Below are 20,167 nucleotides of genomic sequence, written 5' to 3' on the forward strand. Positions count from 1 at the left end.
TTCTCTGATAAGGGGATGATGAATACGTAAGTGCTGAACTTCATGGTTACACATTCCCTTTTCCTCCAAAACTCCACTGCTTTCAATATCCATTCACTTAATAAATCTTTTAAGAGTACTAACAACATGACTGGCACCATTCTAGGCTCCTGAATACACTGGTGAACAAAAAAAAAAAAAGATCCCTACCTTTAAAGAATTTATATTACAATAGGGGAATCAAACAGTAATCAGTGGACATAATACATACATACATAGAATTTAGAAGATATTAAGGACAATGGAGGAAAAGGCAGATCTGGGCAAGAGTGTTTGGGAATGCCAGAGGAAGAGTTACGCCATTTTAAATGAGAATATCAGGTTTGGCTACATAAACCTAAAAAAATTAAAGTCTAATTCTATTGTGAAAATTATGAGAGCTTTCCATGTTAACCTCCCTCTTGTTATTGCAGGGAATGAGTGGTTTTGAGGGTAAAAGAATGGCTCTATGCAGAGTCATCCAATAATGATCAGTTAGGCAACTAAATTCGGGGAGGATATGCATCTTCCATTCTCTTCTGCAATTTCTCATATTTTAGGTAACTGTAGAGCTCTCTGAGAGTAGAGTACTGAGAGCTCTCTGTTTAGGCCCATCTCTATCATCTATTTTTTTTTTTTTGAATGTTGCATTTTAAGCCAGCTTTTTCACTCTCCTCTTTCTGCCATTAGAGTGGTATCATCTGCATAACTGGGGGTGTTAATATTTCTTTCCATAATCTTGATTCCAGCCTGTGACTCCTTGAAAGGAAAGCTATGATAAACCTAGACAGCAGATTAAAAAGCAGAGACATCACTTTGCTAACAAAGGTCTATCTAGTCAAAACTATGGCTTTTCCAGTAGTCGTGTACAGATGTGAGAGCCAGACCATATAGAAGGCTGAGCACCAAACAATTGATGCTTTTGAATTGTGGTGTTGGAGAAGACTCTTGAGAGTCCCTTGGACTGCAAGGAGATCAAAGCAGTCAATTCTAAAAGAATTCAACTGTAAACATTCATTGGAAGGACTGATGCTGACTTGAAGCTCCAGTACTTTGGCAACCTGATGCAAAGAGATGACTCATTGGAAAAGACCCTAATGCTGGGAAAGATTGAGGGCAGGAGGAGAAGGGGACAACAGTGAATGAGATGGTTGGACGGCATCACCAACTCAATGGACAGGAGTTTTTGAGCAAACTCTGGGAAATAATAAAGGTCAGGCAAGCATGGCATGCTGCAATCCGTGGGGTCGCAAAGACTCACACATGACTTAGCGACTCAACAAAAACAACAACGACCACCTATAGAAGTTTCCCATGTACATACTCACCTAAACCTTCCCTCTTTGATCTAATTCCATTAAATGTTTATAGCTCAGTGATTCCTGAGTATTTTCCTTTGTTGCTGTGGTGTGAAGTTGTATTTAAACTTATTCTTTAATTGATAGTTTTGAAACTCAGAAAAGTACATGGAAGAAAATAATAAGCATCCAAAATTACACATTAATACCTTGGCATATTCATTCCAATCTACCTGTCTCATTCTAGTACCCTCTCGCCTGAGAAAATCACCCTACTGCTTTTCTACAAATAATACTTGGTTTATAAAAATGAATAATAGCTCAATTCTTTAAAAAGAATGAGTAAATTTCTATATAATATGATTTCCAAATCACATGGTTTAAAAAAAGGAAGATGCAACAAAATGTATATAGTATGCTGCTTTTTATGCAAGAAAAGGGATGAAACTCATTTAGGTCATTGGCTCATTTTCAAAAAGAAACAATGGAAAAAATAAAAGCATTACCAGCATTACCTATAAGAGAAGGAAAAGAACAACAAGGAGAAGACAGAGAGGCAAAACAGATCTCTCAATATTTATAGTTTTGACTCTGAAACCATATAAATAGTTTACTTAGTTTAAAAACAAAATTAAAAAAAGAAAATTGATGCCTAAACTTAGGAAACAAACTGAAACAAATTAACCTATCAACAAGTTGATGATAAAACCACATAAAGAAGAGTTAATTTGAAAGTGTGAAGTTGCTCAGTCATGTCCAACTCTGTGACATCATGGACTGTTGCTGCCATGCTCCTCTTCTTCAGTCAAGAATACTGTAGTGGGTAGCCATTTCCTTCTGCAGGAGATCTTCCCAACCCAGGGACAGAACATAGGTCTCCTGCATTGCAGGCAGATTCTTTACCATCTGAGCCACCAGGGGAGCCCAGAATTAATTTAAAGAAGAGTATTTTGATTATACATCTAAGGACAAAAAATAACCACAAAGAAATCTTAAACAACATGAAGTGGATATTGGATATTGTTCCTATTTTATAGAGATGGATATACATACATATACATATAGACACATCTATCTACTAGGTAAAGCAAATATATACATATACATTATGTATATACATATACATACATACACATATAGACACATCTATTTACTAGGTAAAGCAAATAAGTAATTACGTTCATGTCACTGGAAACTAAGATTTTCAAAGTAACAGAAAAAAGATAAACATATAAAATAAGTAAAATCTTTCCATCTATTATTTAAGTGGGAAATATAACTATGGAACCAAAGTGTTCTTTTCCTAAAATATTCATATTTCCCAGTTTGTCAACCAAAGTTCAGAAATAAGTACAATCTGTAACAATAAGCCCTCCAAGTGCCCAGACTGCAATCTCTCAAAACACTTTCACTAAAAAGGAATCAGTTTTCTTTAGTGAAATTGCCAGTTTAAATTACAGAATTGGAAATATCCGAGATGAAACTGGGATATTTTGCCATGCTAGAAAATAAAAAATTATCAGACTACAGAGACTACAGAATCATGTCAAATGGATGTAGGAGTCAACAGGCTTCTTGTCAATGACAAGATAATATAAGTATCAAAAAGAAAAATCCATTGGATCTTTGGAAAAGAGAATTCCAGAAAAACATCTGCTTCATTGACTACACTAAAGCCTTTGACTGTGTGGATCAGAACAAACTGTGGAAAATTCTTAAAGAGATGAGAATACCAGATCACCTTACCTGCCTCCTGAGAAATCTGTATGCAGGTCAAGAAGCAAGTTAGAATTGAACATGGAACAGATCAGATCAGTCGCTCAGTCATGTCTGACTCTTTGCGACCCCATGTATCGCAGCACACCAGGCCTCCCTGTCCATCACCAACTCCTGGAGTTCACTCAGACTCACGTCCATTGAGTCAGTGATGCCATCCAGCCATCTCATCCTCTGTCGTCCCCTTCTCCTCCTGCCCCCAATCCCTCCCAGCATCAGAGTATTTTCCAATGAGTCAACTCTTCGCATGAAGTGGCCAAAGTACTGGAGTTTCAGCTTTAGCAGCATTCCTTCCAAAGAAATCCCAGGGCTTATCTCCTTCAGAATGGACTGGTTGGACCTCCTTGCAGTCCAAGGGACTCTCAAGAGTCTTCTCCAACACCACAGTACAAAAGCATCAATTCTTCGGCCCTCAGCCTTCTTCACAGTCCAACTCTCACATCCATACATGACCACAGGAAAAACCATAGCCTTGACTAGACAAACCTTTGTTGGCAAAGTAATGTCTCTGCTTTTTAATATGCTATCTAGGTTGGTCATAACTTTCCTTCCAAGGAGTAAGCGTCTTTTAATTTCATGGCTGCAGTCACCAGGTTCCAAATTGGGTAAGGAGTACGTCAAGGCTGTATATTGTCAACCTGTTTATTTAATTTATATTCAGAGTACATCATGCGAAATATAGGGCTGGATAAATCACAAGCTGGAATCAAGATTGCCAGGAGAATCACCAATAATCTCAGATATGCAAATGACATCACCCTTATGGCAGAAAGCAAAGAGGAACTAAAGAGCCTCTTGATGAAGGTGAAAGAGAAGAGTGAAAAGGCTAGTTTAAAACTCAACATTCAAAAAAGTAAGATCATGGTATCCGGTCCCATCACTTCATGACATATAGATGGGGAAACAATGGAAACCGTGACAGGCTTTATTTTCTTGGCTCCAAAATCACTGCGGATGGTGACTGCAGCCATGAAATTAAAAGATGCTTGCTCCTTGGGGGAGAAAAAGCTACGACAAACGTAGACAGTGTATAAAAAAGCACAGACATTACTTTGCCAACAAAGGTCTGTTTAGTCAAAGTTATGGTTTTTCCGGTGTCAGAGTTGGACCATAAAGAAGGCTGAGAGCCAAAGAATTGATGCTTTCAAACTGTAGTGTTGGAGAAGACTCTTGAGAGCCCCTTGGTCTGCAAGGAGATCAACCAGTCAATCCTAAAGGAAATCAACCCTGAATATTCATTGGAAGGACTGATGCTGCAGCTCCAATACTTTGGCCACCTGATGCGAAGAGCTGACTCATTTGAAAAGACGCTGCTGCTGGGAAAGATTGAAGGCAGGAGAAGGTGATGACAGAGGACAAGATGGTTGGATGGTATCACTGACTCAATGGACATGAATTTGAGCAAGCTCCGGGAGATGGTGAAGGACAGGGTAGCCTGGCGTGCTGCAGTCCATGGGGTTGCAAAGAGTTGGACATGACTGAGTGAACAATAACAAAAAATAACTAATACAGTAACACATATATGGCACATAGAAGACACACAATAAATGATTATTGTATAAATGAATTTAGCATCATAGGTATTAGTAAAATATTGCTGAAGGTGTGGTCGATGACATTGACTTGGTGGCTCCTCCATGAAAACCAATGGTTTAAATTTCTCTTTTTTTTCAAATACCAGGAAAAGTTATCTTTTTCTGGAACATTTTAATGTCATGAATAGTATGTTTCTTTCTCTTTTGGCTGCCGGGATGCTTGGAATCAAATATGTGGTTCACTTACAGCTACTGTGCAGTGTTAGGCATTTCTGGCTCATTTTTATTATCCTATGACTAATTTCCTTTTGTCCGGATTTCATTACCTCTTCATTTTTCAACCCATTTCACGCTTTATATTAAAAACAGGAGAAGGGACAACTGAAGTAATAGGGATATTTCCACCCAATGTGAACAAATAGATACATTGTTTGAAGTATCTCAGCCTCAGATTATCCACTAAGAAGAGGTAAGTCAGAACCACATGCAAATTAATAAAAAATTATTTTAAAAAATTAAATAAAAAATTGACTATAAATTAATATTCAAATCACCACCAAGAGCACTGTTGTTTAGTCAATATGTGGTTTACTCCCTAAGTAGTGACCTACTCTTTTGCAAATCCATGGACTATAGCCCCGCCAGGCTCCTCTGTCCATGGGATTTCCCAGGCAAGAATACTGGAGTGGGTTGCCATTTCCTACTTCAGGGGATCTTCCTGAACCAGGAGTCAAACCCGTGAACCTGCACTGGCAGGTGGATCCTTTACCACTGAGCCTCCAGAGAAGCCCCAATAGTATTGTACTAGATATTCACTAACGTTCCTTCTGGCACTAACCTTCTGGCGCTAATATTGTCTGAAGTAGTACCTCCCCATTAACTATGTTAATGTAGGCAGCAGATACATGGATAATTATAAACAGCAGGGAATGCAAAATGCATTTTAGCTGTTTTTGATTGCACTGTATTGCATTCTGCTAGCAGATTTACAAACATGCTGAATATGGGTCACTTACATTAGCAGTAAAATTCATTTCTATTTCCTGAACATACAACGGCTCTTCGTGAGGACAACAGGCAGGTACAAGCAGGGCAGAAGAGATTAAAGCTCTCCTAAAGATCACACGCCACACAGATCTACAACACAGAAGATGGCTCACTGTTGTAAATTCTAAGAGAGCATGAACATGAGATCATGATGGGAAAATATTCCATGTATGTGAACAGACAGTTCAGTCAGGGAAAGAAGGCTGGAGCTGGAAGCAATCTTAGACATAATAAAGTCCAATCTCTTCATTTTATGGGCCAGAAAAGTGCTTCACAGAGGTTGGGAGGTTCAGGATCACCTTGTGAGTGTAGGAACAGAGCTCTGGTCTCCCAACTTCAGCACTTTTTCTATATTACTTTGAAAGTGAAAGTGAAAGTTGCTCATGTCTGACTCTTTGCAACCCCATGACCAGAATACTGGAGTGAGTAGCCTTTCCCTTCTCCAGGGGATCTTCCCAACCCAGGGATCGAACCGGGGTCTCCCACAATGCAGGCGGATTCTTTACCAACTGAGCCACAAGGGAAGCCCAAGAATACTGGAGTGGGTAGCCCATCCCTTTTCCAATGGATCTTCCCAACCCAGGAGTCAAACTGGGGTCTCCTACATTGCAGGTGGATTCTTTACCAACTGAGCTAAAGGACTTTAAAGGAAACTATAGTTAGCCTTTCATGTATATGGAACATCTGAGCAAAGGCCTGGACTTGGGGAAGGGAAGATGGAGAGTGTGTGTGTATATGGGGAGTACCAGATGGGAATGGTGACCAGAAGGAAGGCAAGTTTGATTTGAATACACAGAATGTGTGCAGGACCAGTGTAGGCAATTGGAGAGGCCGGGCCACAGGGATAACAGCTCTAGGGCTGTAGACATTTGTGGAGGAAGTCTGAGAGAGAAAAGGAACAATGTGGAAGACGAAAGACCATTCTCCTGGGACAGTATAAGTTTGGGAACATGCACGTTTTCTCCCCCAAAATGTAAAATGGACTGAATTAATCTGCTTCACAGATTTGCCTTATAAAAGAGGGTGAAATGATAAAAGTTCCCTTGTAAAGCCTTTGAAGTGCCTCCAATTAAGTTTTCCACATACTTGCATGGTTTCTGAGTAATCATCCCTAGGACCCTGAAGCAGGGCTGTGCAGGGAATCTTGATTCACCAGAGGGAAGAGCAAGGGGAGAAGAGACGGCTGCTTCAAACACATCCCTCTTAGGCGGCTTTAGAAGCAGAAGGGAATGACTGGATGTCCTTGGCAGAGGTGGGAGGTGGACAGGATGGGAGGAAGAAGAGTGGACTTGATTCACCACTGTAATTTGAAACTTAGCGGAAACAAAGCTTTTGGATCATGGGGCTCTGTATTAATTCTTGGACCACACCACCATTCTTTCCTAATCCCTGTGTTATAAAGCCTCTCCTCTCCAGGGCTTCCCAGTTCATAGTCAGTGATTTCTCCACAATCTGGAGAACATTTTTGCTCAAGATTAACAAAGAGCAGAAGTTAACAAACAGCAAAGTTGAGAAGAATATACTCAACTTTTAAATTTGATATTAACTTGTAACTTTTCTTCCAGTGAACCTGATTTCTCCCTTTGCTTACAGTGTTTAAACATTTCTGGCTTCTTGGTAGAATTAGAATGAATCAGACTGGCTATTGGAGTGGGTCCCCCATAGGACCTGAAAAACACTGCTGTAAGCACCAGGTTTGCTGTAAACAGTAGGTCAACTGAATGCAGGGCACACCCCAGGGTCCCTGGGCCAATTCAGCCTCCATCTCAGTACATGGAGTTTGGCTTCATTTCACACATCCTTGGACTACTTGGAATAATGAGTGATATTACAATGGGCAAAGCCAAGGCTGAATTTAAATCTCAGCTCCATCATTTTCCATCTATGGTGCCTTAAGTTAGTCACTTAACTTCAATTCTTCAGCTGCCTCCTCATAGGTTTTGTTGATGATTAAGTCATATGATATCCAAGATGTTCGTAAACATAACTAATATACTAGACTGTCAATAAGTACTGGCTTCTTTCATCTCCAGAGTAGAGGAAAGGGTCATCTGTACAGAAGACTTGGGTCATATAATCAAGGTTATAGATCTTTCTTGTTATAAAGTTTCTAATGGAATCCTGAGTTCTTAATCATTGTTTCTTCTAACAGGAAGAGTAATGATCTTTGTATTTTATGTAAAATCAGATTTTGTAAGATGAAATTATAGATCCCTGATAGTAGAGACCATGTTCAATAATTCAATAAATATTGATTGATCAACTATTGTGTCCTGGTCACTATGCTAAGAGCTAGGAATGCAACAGGGAACAAGACAATGAGGTTTTGCTCTAGCACCTAACACAGTGCCTGATACTTAGCAGGTGATCAGTACATATGTGTTGATGTGAACCCAGAGATGTTTAGAAAACTCTAAACTTTATAAGAGTACTATACTCCTGGGAACAACCCTCAGGACATCTAGATACTACTATAACTCAGCAGAAACAGGTTTGATTCATACAGAAGGGCTGGAAAATCCCCCTGACTACTGTAGGAGCATCTTCTGCTCCTGCCCTGATGTGGTTTGCTGACTTTTTTTGAACTCTTGGGTATAAACTGGCACAACCACATGAACTGGGCGTGAGTCACCACTGTTTTATAGATGGATCTTAGAGACCTGTTAATATTCCACACTATTGCCAGGGACTGGAGTTGGGAATTAAAAAAAAAAAAAAAAGCAACATACTAAAACCCTCACCAACTTCCCAGAGTTGCACTGTTACCTAGAAGGTACTATTATGCAAATTATACATGCATGATTTCCATAAAAACCAGTCACAAATGTCAATTAGTGCTCATTAATATGCAATAAAATTCTCATTTGAAAACTACTAAGAGCCAAGAATGAATTCCACTTGGCTGCCCTCCTTTAATGAGAACTGCTGTGAAGTGCTCTATGCTATTTCTCATCAGCGAAACAGTAAGGTGTCATACAAATCAAGCTTCAGGCAACAGAAGGACCAGACGGAATGATCATTTGAAGGTTTCAGGGGCTGGTTTTGGATGGCTCAAGTTTTATGCTGCTATAGCTGAAACCTCAGCCCTTTTGGGTATCCAGAACATAAGCTGTGTGAATTCATTAATCTACCTTTCAAATAGAGCCATGGTAATACTGAACACTCCTTCAAAAGAAGTTTGTGAAGGTGCCACACAGCTGTGAAAACAGTGAGGTTCAGTCTATTGAGAAAGCAATGTCCAATTCCTCAAAAGAAGCAGAGGTCCAAGGCTCTTGGAATTAATGGGACTCATCCCTGAAAAGTCTTTTTGTTAGAATTTCTGTGAGTGAACTTATATGCTGTGGGCTTCCCTGGTGGCTTACCTGGTAAAAAATCTGTCTGCAATGCAGGAGACCTGGGTTCAATCCCTGGGTAGGGAAGATTCCCCTAGAAAAAGGAAAGGCTATCCACTCCAGTATTCTTGTCTGGAGAATTCCATGGACAGAGGAGCCTGGCAGGCTATAGTTCTGCTGCTGCTGCTAAGTCACTTCAGTCGTGTCCGACTCTGTGCGACCCCATAGACGGCAGCCCACCAGGCTCCCCCGTCCCTGGGATTCTCCAGGCAAGAACACTGGAGTGGGTTGCCATTTCCTTCTCCAATGCATGAAAGTGAAAAGTGAAATTGAAGTCGCTCAGTCGTGTCCGACTCTTAGCGACCCCATGGACTGCTGCCCACCAGGGTCCTCCGTCCATGGGATTTTCCAGGCAAGAGTACTGGAGTGGGGTGCCATTGCCTTCTCCGAGGCTATAGTTCACAGGGTCGCAAAGAGTCTGACAAGACTAAGCAACTAACACTTTCACTTTTCACTCTATATGCTGTCTCTCCAAATTCCACTTTAATCTAGACACTGGATTTCTCTGAAATGTTGTTCAGTGTTGTTGTGCAACCCAAGACACTGTGTAAGAGTGATACAGGCTCTCTGAGGATAAAAAGATGGAAAATGCAAGCTATTAACAGCAGACTGTTCATTCTGCTGCTGCTGCTGCTGCTAAGACGCTTCAGTCATGTCTGACTCTGTGCAACCCCATAGACAGCTGCCCACCAGGCTTCCCTGTCCCTGTGATTCTCCAGGCAAGAATACTGGAGTGGGTTGCCATTTCCTTCTCCAATGCATGAAAGTGAAAAGTGAAAGTGAAGTCGCTCAGTCGTGTCCGACCCCATGGACTGCAGCCTACCAGGCTCCTCCGCCGTGGAATCTTCCAGGCAAGAATACTGGAGTGGGCTGCCATTGCCTTCTCCAGTCTGCAGCCACTTCCTTATCAAAATGTCCTAAATTTGGCTTGGAAGCATGGGGTACAGAATAGGCTTTTCTAAGAACAGTTTAACCCAGTGGTTATCAAACTTTAGTGCACATCAGAATCACCTAGAAAATGCCTTTAAAAACACTGATTGCAGGCCCTTATCACCAGAGTTTCTGATTCAGTAGGGCCTGAGAATCTGCATTTCTAGTGAGTTCCCAGGTGATGCTGCACCTGTTGATTTGGCATTCATACCATGAGAATCTAAGTCTACTTGAATTTGAATTATTCACTAAAAATTAATCTCAGAGACATACTACTGAGAAATTAGACACCTAGAATAGTACTCAATTTATTCATTCTTCAAACCATAATTCTTAAATAGTTCTTTGGACATGAAATACTGATGAAAACTATTGACCCTCTTCTGAAAAACATGTACAAATATGTAATATTTTACATATAAAATCAGAAGGGGGAATCATAGCCCATGTCAACCTCTCCTATAAACCCCATTCATGTCCAGTGAGGAGGCTCATTTCAAATCACAACTCAGGTGAAGCTAGGGATAAAACTTTTTTTAAATTAAGGTTTCTATTTATATTGTTCTCATAAATCAAATACTTGTGGCTACCCACAAGTAAAGCATGATGCATTAAAAGGATGAAAGCTATGAAAAACTCTGTCACCAATTAAAATATTTTAATAATCCTTTTTAATATGTCTACTCTTTATCTAGTACAATAATCTGTCTTTTAGTTGGAGTATTCTATTTATTCTTATGAATTACTGACATAAACGAGTTAAAATTTATTATGTCACTGTTTTATTTTCCCAATCTGTCCTATGTTCTTTTTTTGGTATTTTAAAATATTTTGCAATTGTATTTTATCCCATTTTCCTATTAGCTTTTAAACAGCTCTCTTGAGGTATTGTTGTTGTTGTTTAGTCACTAAGTCTTGTCTGATTCTTTTGCAGCCCCATGGACTGTAGCCTGCCAGGCTCTTCTGCCCATGAGATTTCCCAGGCAAGAATACTGGAGTGAGCTGCCATTTCCTTCTCCATTATTGAGGTATAAATTACATTAAACTGCAAATATTTAAAATGTCAATTTGATAAATTTTGACATATCCATACACCTGTGAAACCACTCTTGAATTCAAAATAAAAAACAAGGAGTGATAATCCTTCAATTTTGTTCCTTTTTTGAAAGTTGTTTTGGCTATTCTAGACAGTGCACACTTTCCAGGGAATTTTAAAATGAGATTATCATTTCTATAAAACGGTCATCTGGGATTCTGATTGGCATTATATTGAATCTATAGATCAGTTAGGAGAGAATTAACATCTTAATAATAATGTTCTAATCCATTGTCTTTCAGTTCACTTGCTATTTAAAAAATGCCATAGATTAAAAGTGGTTTATAAACAACAGAAATTTATTTCTCACAGTTCTGGAAGCTTGAAGTTCAAGTTCATGGTGCCAGCATGACTGTGTTGTGGTAAGAGCCCTCTTCCAGTCTGCAGATAGCTGACTTCTTGTTATACCCTAACATGATGGAAAGAGAGCTATTCAGCTCTCGGGCCTCTCCTTATAAGGGCACTAATCATATTCATGAAGGTTTCCCTATCCTTCTGACCTAATCATCTCGCAAAGGCCCAGTCTCCAAATATCATCACACTGGGGACTAGATTTCAACTATTAATTTTGGGGAGGACACAAACATTCAATCCATACCACCTGTGAACAAGATGTATCTCTCCGTCTATTTAGGTCTTCTTAAATTTCTCTCAATAAGGTTCTGTCACACACTGAGGTGGGCCAACTGCTTTATTCAGTTCACTAATTCAACTGCTAATCTCTTCCAGAAACACTCTCACAGATATACCTCCAAAATAATGGGCGATACAAAGAGACACATGAAATTAACCATCAGTGTTTTTCAGGCCCTTCCACTTTGGTGGACCCAACACTCCCATTTTAATCTCCCCAGCACAGTAAGATTGCACTAGCTCTGATGAGTTTAGCTTTTTAGCATTGCTTTCTGTTTGGCTTTTTTTTAATCCTTGGTCTGTGCTACTTGGGCTCCTCGGGTGGCTCAGACGTAAAAAATTGCTCTGCCAATGCAGGAAATGTGGGTTCAATCCCTGGGTTGGGAAGGTCCCCTGGAGAAGGAAATGGCAACCCATTTCAGTATTCTTGCCTGGATAATCCCATGGACAGAGGAGCCTGGCAGGCTACAGTCCATGGGGTAGCAAAACAGCCTGTCATGAGTTAGAGACTAAATAACAACAACTGTGCTACTTATACATTGGCGAATGACTTGTAAGGAAAATGGCTCAAATTTATTGCACTAATTCCTCTGAGTCTCTTTTCTTTCCATGATCATGACCTCTATGTCCCAGCTCATTTAGTGTCCTTGAATTCCCCCTTTTTTCCCTCCCCAGCTCTATCAGGCTGCAGAATGTTCTGCTCAGCTTCTTTGATTCTCAGTAGCTTCTTTTTGCTTGGGTTCTTAGCTTTTCCTCACATGCTACTTAACAAATGGCAAATGTCTCAAGGAAAAATGCAACCCAGAATGTGGGGCACTCAATGAATTTCTCTTCTTTCTGAGGTTTTAGATCTCAAGCAACGCATTAGTAGGTCTTTTATGCCTTTAAACAGATTATGGAAATCTGGATTTTCCAGGTGTCCCCTGTGGGAGCAACAGTCTACTACCAGATGGTTCATTATGGGTAGAAGCAGATGCTTAATGTCTTATAATATGTTTCACCTTAATTTTTTTTTTTAACTGAGGAGACAAACTGTTTAAAGATAATCTTTAGAGATTCAAATCACAATGAAAACAGTATAAAATATAACTATCCTACTATTAACTCTGAGACCAATTAAGATACATTATAGAATCCCTAAGTTATGAGACAAACCTATTATAGTGACTGACTATAGTCAATTATTAACTATCATTTTTACTCCATCAGTACATATCTGAAAAGTTGATGAAAAAGTATGTATTAATACAAAGAATGATGCTTATTCTTCAGGTTTATACATGTCCAAATGAAAGTTAAAATTTCTTCTTAGAAATTAACGACAATAACTTCTATTCTGGTTTTCTTTTCTTTCTTTAGTTTTCAATCTAGGACATAAAAATTCATTTCAAAGCTACCAACCAAAAATTGCAGCATGTATTATAGAAGCCAACAGAAAAATGTCTGTCACAGGACTTAATAATTTTGAAGTCATCTAGGATGACTTAGCTAATGTTTGCATTCTGAACACAGAATTAGAGGATCACAGATCTCCATAGCATGTCCAAGAGCTCATAGACCCACACAGCAGCCTGCAGCTGAGGATTTAAAAACCCCATATACTTCTTGCTACTTTGGCAGTTCATTACTTACATTTCCCTTGTTCATACTCACTGGCTTCCCTTAATGCTTCTCTGATATTTTCTCTAGCCCTGGTGTGGTGAAGAATCCTGCTCCTTTCCAGTCTTGAAAGCTAGACTGAATTTTCACATGCAAACAAGAGCAAAACTAAAAATGAAAACCAAGTAGTCCTGGGAAGCTCACTACTCATACCAGGCTAAGTAAAATCACTTGTTTAAAAATGTTTACATCTGTTGAGTGGCACTGATCCTTAAGGTGTAAGACCCCTACCTTCTCAACTAGTTATCCTCATGTCAAGTAATCAGCTGAAGTTGATTGACTATATACTCATAAAAATCCCCAAATCCCTCAAAATAGAGGGAGAAGACTGGGATGGAATCAAAGAACTTTTCTCAATCCAACTATTAAGGAAAGGACATAAAAACATAGCAGATTTGGCATTGTGAAAAAGCACTGTAACAACCTTTTCTCTCTGAAAGCGCCTCCCTCCCCACTGATTGGGCTGCTCCTGCCACAGATGAAGACCATGGATAATTCCTCAGCATGGAATAAATGAACAAGGGGAACTGTAAACAGTCTAGCCAACCAGAAGCAATAGACACACAATGCAACCAAGACACAGCAGACCCTGCTCCCCATCGAGCTGATATAATCCACACTTGGCAAGGATGAGTTCTCACTGCAGGGCTCTCCTGCCTACATACACAGGCTCCCCTGAAGAAATGCGGTGGGAGAGTGGAGAGCAAGACAAAAGGAGGGAGGCTGCTGGAGGGGAGACCCACAGTGAGCAGGAAAATTGTGTGTGTTCCATTTGACCCAGAAATGCCAATCTGGGGAATTTTCCTATGGAAATAAAAACCAAAGTGTAAGGATAAATGTAGAATATTTATTGTAGCATAATTTGTTTTGTTTAAAAGAAAAAACACTGGAGGATAACCTAGAATATCTATCAATACAAAAATAATGGGAAAAATTATGTCTCCAAAGGAATATATGTAGTTGTTAAAAATTGGATCAACTATATGTATGTACCTATAGTAATGTACTTAATATAATAAATAAAATGAAACATAAAGTCACTGGTATTATATGATCCCATTTACATATGAAATAGAAAATACCTAGGTTTGAATGTAGAAAAGGACAGAAGAAATTTTTTTTTTCAGGAAGACGGAGGGGAGAGTAGGTGGAGATTAGTAACGTTTTCTATATTTACTGTTATTTACTAGACTTGTTATAATGAGTATTACTTTTATAATTTAAAAATGTAATAAATTTAAAATATAAAAAGAATTTATTGAGACTATTATTTACAAGTAATGCCAGTGGATGGTACAGTTCTCCAGCATTTGCTTTAAATTGATCCTGGTACACAGAGGTAGGCAGCAACTTTTGTTCCTGGAGAGAGGCCTCACTACCTGTTCCTCAGAAGGAGCCGATTAAAGCACAGACTCGACAGTGTCTCTGGAAAAGGCCAGTGGTTGTGAAATGAAAAGTACATCCACCTCTCCAGAAGCTCAGCCGCAGAGGTTCCCAAGAGGCTGCTCGAGTCAGTAAGCTGAATGAGAGAAGAACAGTGTTTTGTCTGGAAAAATCCCACTACTCCAGCTACTGACAGCTTTTGTTGCCTCCAGTTTCATATTTCAGAGATGTGATGTATAAGGATGGCCTGGCAGCTTCAGGAATAAATATTAAACTCTAGGAAAGATGCTGCTGTCCAGTTGCGAAGTGCTCTGTGTTAGCACCTTGGTGGACCACTGGAAGCCGATTATGGGACTTCCAGTTGTCGCCCAGAGAATGGCATTAAGGCCTTGAAGGTGTGACATTTGGCAGAGTGTTGGCAATTTGGCTTCATGCTGATAAAAGCTTCCAGATCCTTGGCAGGGGGGGTGGTGGGGGGTGGGGGTGGGGCAGCAAGAAATACATGATATTCAACAATGAACAAAAAATATGCAGAAGTTAGCAGCCTGAAAGTGACTATACACTCCACTGGTATTACTTGTAAATGATAGTCTCAATAAATTCTTTTTATATTTTAAATTTATTGCATTTTTAAATTATAAAAGTAATACACACTCATTATAACAAGTCTAGTAAATAACAGTAAATAGAGAAAACATTACTAATCTCCACCTACTCTCCCCTCCGTCTTCCTGACAAAATCACTTCTGTGATTTTCATTCATTTTCCAACATCTTTTTTCTATTCTGGTAAAATCCTAACTGTCCTCCACGTATGCCTTTTCTTCTTTCTTCGTACTGAGTCCCTTGAAAGATTATTTTACTTAATGTTTTACTGAGTATCATAGAAATCCATGCTTATAATAGCAATCATGGGAAATACAGATAGAAAAAGAGAAAAATAATCATTCATAATCCCACTGCTGCTAATATTTTAGAATGCTTCTTTATACTTACTTTTTAAAGTAGGTCTGCATTTGTATATCTTTACAAATATCTCACATACATAACTAATATTATAAATGAATATGAGAGAACGTGATGGAAGTGTGAAGGGGTTTGGACAGTATATTACTGCTGGGATCTGCATGGTTGTGGTGTGGCTATGTGTATTAATATTCCTCAGACTGACTGAGAGCAGCCTCATGTCTCAGCCCTTCTTTTCTCTTCACAACTGACTTTGGCAGTCAGCAATATTTGCACATAAAGATTCCCGTGGGTGGTTATTTGATCTTCTTTTGTCCCAGTCTTTCACTTGCAGATAATCGGGTACCCAGGACCCCAGCCAGTCACTACTTTCTTCCCTTTCCTGTCTCCTGCCATCATCTTTCCTGTTCCCTTTTTACTCCAATCTCCAAACAACATCCAAAAGCAGGCCAGGGAACAACATACAATCACTGAAATGTCCATTACGAGAAGGCACTCAGTTAAGCATGAACCCTCTTCACCTGTTCGGAGGAAATACACAGCAAACATGGCCCTTGGGAGATTTCACTTCATGCAGAAAACTAAGAATGTCTTAAATATTGAAGGATATTGTTAGTCTGAAGTCTTGTTATTTCCCTAGTTAAGACTTTCGCTTCTGCCTCCTCTCTGAGGGTCTTCCCAGTTACCCTGGGAAAATCAGGATGGGAGCTGACAGTGCTGATTGAGAGGCTGACATTCCAACATAGGCAGAAGGCAATGGGAAGGCCCAGTGCATTCTCTTCTGGGTGTTTCCAATGTCACTCTGGAACATGTACCCACCACCGCAAGAGAAAAGTTACAAACAGCAAGACCCTGGGCAGAATCATGAAGTTTCTCTATGGGGTCCTCCATGCCTTTTTCTGTCCTCACACCAAGAAATTGCTTCTCCCCATCAGAATTCCAGAGCTCTGCAGCTAATCTACACATAGGCAAAGTTCCTCACTGCTGCGCTGAGGACTGACTTCCCCAGGACCATCACTTCTACTTATCTCTTCTTTATCACAAACATCATAAAGCGAAGATGATGGAGAGGTTTCACACCCCTTCCTCCCTCCCTATTTTCATTATTCATTAAAATAAACATCCTGAGGCACTTCTGAATAGGAATCTGAAGGGAACACATGTGGTAGGTGGCCCAACAGTCCTGTCTATGGGTTGTCAATCTGCACGGCCTCAATCCTCTGTTACCAGTTGCCTCTCTAGTCACTGCCCAGTAGCCGGGTCAAAGCAAGTCTGAATTCTGTAGCGATGGTGTGCCTGTCTCATCACTTGGTCCTCTGTTGCCTGCAACCCATCAGAGGATGCAGCATACAGCCTATGAATTCAGTTTGACTTGGAGTATTTGTGTGATGGATGAGACCTGTTTCTGGCTAGTCCCAGGAGTATACTGAATGAATCTGACCTCCTTCTGTTTACATCCTTTAGAGTAGATTTTACAAAGGCTCTAGACTGGATTGGACGCAGCAGAATATTCTGGAAGTGCCTTGGACATAAGCAGACCTCAAGGCCTTGCTTGGGCTAGAGGCACCGCTCAAGAATTGCTCAAAATCTGACCTAATCAAAAGTTACATGATTCCCTTCAACAAACAGACTAAAGTCCATGCTCCTGTGTCCTTTACAAGTTGGCTTTTAGCTCTCCTGCTTTATCTCTTACTGCAAACCTGCCCTAACCCTCCCTGACACCCCCTCTTCACCTTACTCAGGCCACACCAGCACTACAGCCCTGACTCGAATGTCTGCTCAAGTTACTCTGTCTGGAAATGCCCTCCCACGCCACACAGCTGCCAGTCAGAGAGCCATAACTCCTTCAGAACTTGACTCAAAAAGCACTTCTTCCTTGGAGAAGAAAATAACAATTTCTCCTGAGATAGCTAGTTCTCTCCCCCAACCTGGAAACACTCGCTAGCCTCCACTCCTTCTCCCATATTTTCATAGCAGGTGTGATGACTTAATTATAGCACTCAGCATAGCTATCTTATACAGGCCTTGTCTACCTTGGTGTCAAAGGAACTGTGTCCTTTAAAGGCTTATTCCTTTATTCTTCTACTTGGGATGAATGCATTCCATCTAAAATAATCGATTCCTCCTCATGCTGACAAGCTCCTTTCTACCATCCCTCTGGGCTCACACCCTCAGGGGAACTCCATTAACAGACTCTGCTTTTTCCAAGTCACTGTTGTCAGCCTGTCTCCTGGTCCAGATACTATTAATGCCCATTTTTCTGTATGCTCATTCTCCCCCATCCCTAGAAAGCAAGGCACTCTGCAAGATGGGTTCAGTATTACCAATGTTCTCTGGCTGTATCATCTATCTCTGTCTGAGTAGCTCATGATTATGACAAGTGTCTCCGAAAAACACCTTGAGAAGCCTAGATGAAAACCAATGCCCCATGGAAACACATAAATATTTTATCAGGCTCTGAACAAGACTCTTACTCTTAAATATTTAAACCTCTTGAGAGCAGAATGCTCAGTGGCTGATTAGAGTCAATTTGTACTGGGATGGGGAGCTGAGAGGAGGCAGGGAATACAACAGCAATGGCAGCAGCATTCTACAGTCTCTTTTAGGGACTGAGAAACACTGAAAGCATGCTTGAGGGCTCCCCAATTTGCCTGGACACGCATTTTTCAAGTGCTCCCCCTCTGCAGTGGGAGAGAGATCAGCACCCAGTGGGGCTGTCTGGAGAAGGCGCTTGCTGGGGTACAGGCAGGTTCCATATTGGGTACAGCCACCATAATCTTGCCATCTTTCTCTCAGCACTGGTGGCATGAAGATTTTCACATAAAGTACATAGGACTTAAAATGAGGCAGACTCTATAAAATGTTCAAGGCAGCTTTGTTCAAAATACCCCCAAACTGGAAACAACCCAAGTATCCATGAATAAGAGAATGGGTAAATAAAAAGTAGATATTCATACAGTTGAATACCATCTTGGAATAAAAAGAAATGAACAATTAATATACAACCACAAGGATGAATCTCAAGACACTGTGCTGAGAAAAAAGAAGGCAGACATAAAAGTACATACTGTGTGAATGCATTTATATGATGTCCAGGAACCAGCAAAACTATGATAAAAGAAATCATAACAAAGGTTGCTTCTGGGGGGGGGTGGGTAACTAGAAAGGGGCATGCAGAAAATTTCTAGGATTGAAATTTTTTATATCTTGTTTGGGATGAGGGTTTGTCAAAACTAGCGCAGCTTCTAACATAGGATTCAACTTCAAAGCACTGTGGGGATAAGAGTGGCTACTTATCTCCAGGATCATCATTTACCTATAAAATATTGATTAACCTGAATCACTTACAAGGACTTCTAGTATTTTACCAAGGGTTATGCCACCCTTATGGGAGGCAATGTCTTATCTGTGTCATTTAATTATCTAATTAATTCGACAATTATTTATTAATTTATTAATTGCTTACAATATGCTGTGAATAAGACAAAAAATTTCTTGTCCTTATGAAGCTTACATTTGAGGGGTGGAATATAGAGATGATTAATAAAGAAAGAGACATACTATTCAATGCCAGGTAATGGTAAATGTAGTGAAGAAAACTAAAGTAGGGTCAGAGGACAGGGAGTGACAAAGCATGGTTTTGGATTAGGTGGTCAAGGAAGACCTGATGGAGGAGGTCACATTTGAAAAGAGCGCTGAATGAACTGAGGAAAGAAGCAGTGTAAATATTTGAGGGAAGAGTGTTCAGGCAGAAAAGAGCAAGGAAGACAGTAAAGTGAGGGGAAAGATATGAGGTCAAAGAGGCCAGATTCATAGGGTTTTGATAAGTCCCGGTAGAGAGCTGGATTTTATTAAAAGTGTGAGGGATCTTATTTCACTGGAGAATGTTAAGCAGGAGAGTGATATTATCCAACTTATGCTTCCCTGGTGGCTCAGATGGTAAAAAATCTGCCTGCAATAAGCGAGAACCAGGTTCAATTCCTGGGTTGGGAAGATCCCCTGGAGGATGGCATGGCAACCCACTCCAGTATTCTTGCCTGGAGAATCCCAAGGACAGAGGAGCCTGGCAGGCTACAATCGATGGGGTCGCAAAGAGTCAGGCACAACTGAGCGATTAAGCACACACACGTTTTAAGAATGGGAAAAAGGAAGCAATGAAGAGATATGCCTAGAATTCTTAGGGAAAAGTCAGAAGAATAAGATCCTTTCCTCCACTACTCAAAATGTTAATATCCTTCACACATCTGTTTCTTGACCACCTTTCAATTTAAGTTCTGTATGTCTGAAGTTTTTCACAATAAAATGTTGGAAGGGAAAATAAAAGAGAAGTAGAGACTTGAATCCCTTATCAAGCAGAACTCATCAGTAACTAAATAAGAATGTCATGGTTCTCAATGCCTTTCTGCATAATAAAGACTCTGATTTTCAACGAAAA

General features: G+C 40.1%; 1 protein-coding gene across 4 annotated transcripts in view; it reads right to left on the reverse strand.

Moving 5' to 3' along the window:
• The window catches only part of GPR156 (G protein-coupled receptor 156), a 109,867-nt gene that overhangs the window by 87,454 nt on the left and 2,246 nt on the right, over positions 1–20,167 (reverse strand). Inside the window, exon 1 of one of the 4 annotated variants that reach the window (XM_055568301.1) lies at positions 13,379–14,488. The exons of 2 other annotated variants lie outside the window; for them this stretch is intronic. The gene's annotated coding sequence lies outside the window, so the exon portion shown is untranslated. Of the gene's footprint in view, positions 1–13,357; positions 14,489–20,167 lie in introns of those variants that run through there. One more of the 4 variants, XM_055568300.1, reaches the window with a different exon arrangement.

The sequence above is a fragment of the Bubalus kerabau genome, chromosome 2 (assembly GCF_029407905.1).
Source record: "Bubalus kerabau isolate K-KA32 ecotype Philippines breed swamp buffalo chromosome 2, PCC_UOA_SB_1v2, whole genome shotgun sequence".
NCBI lineage: Eukaryota > Metazoa > Chordata > Mammalia > Artiodactyla > Bovidae > Bubalus > Bubalus kerabau.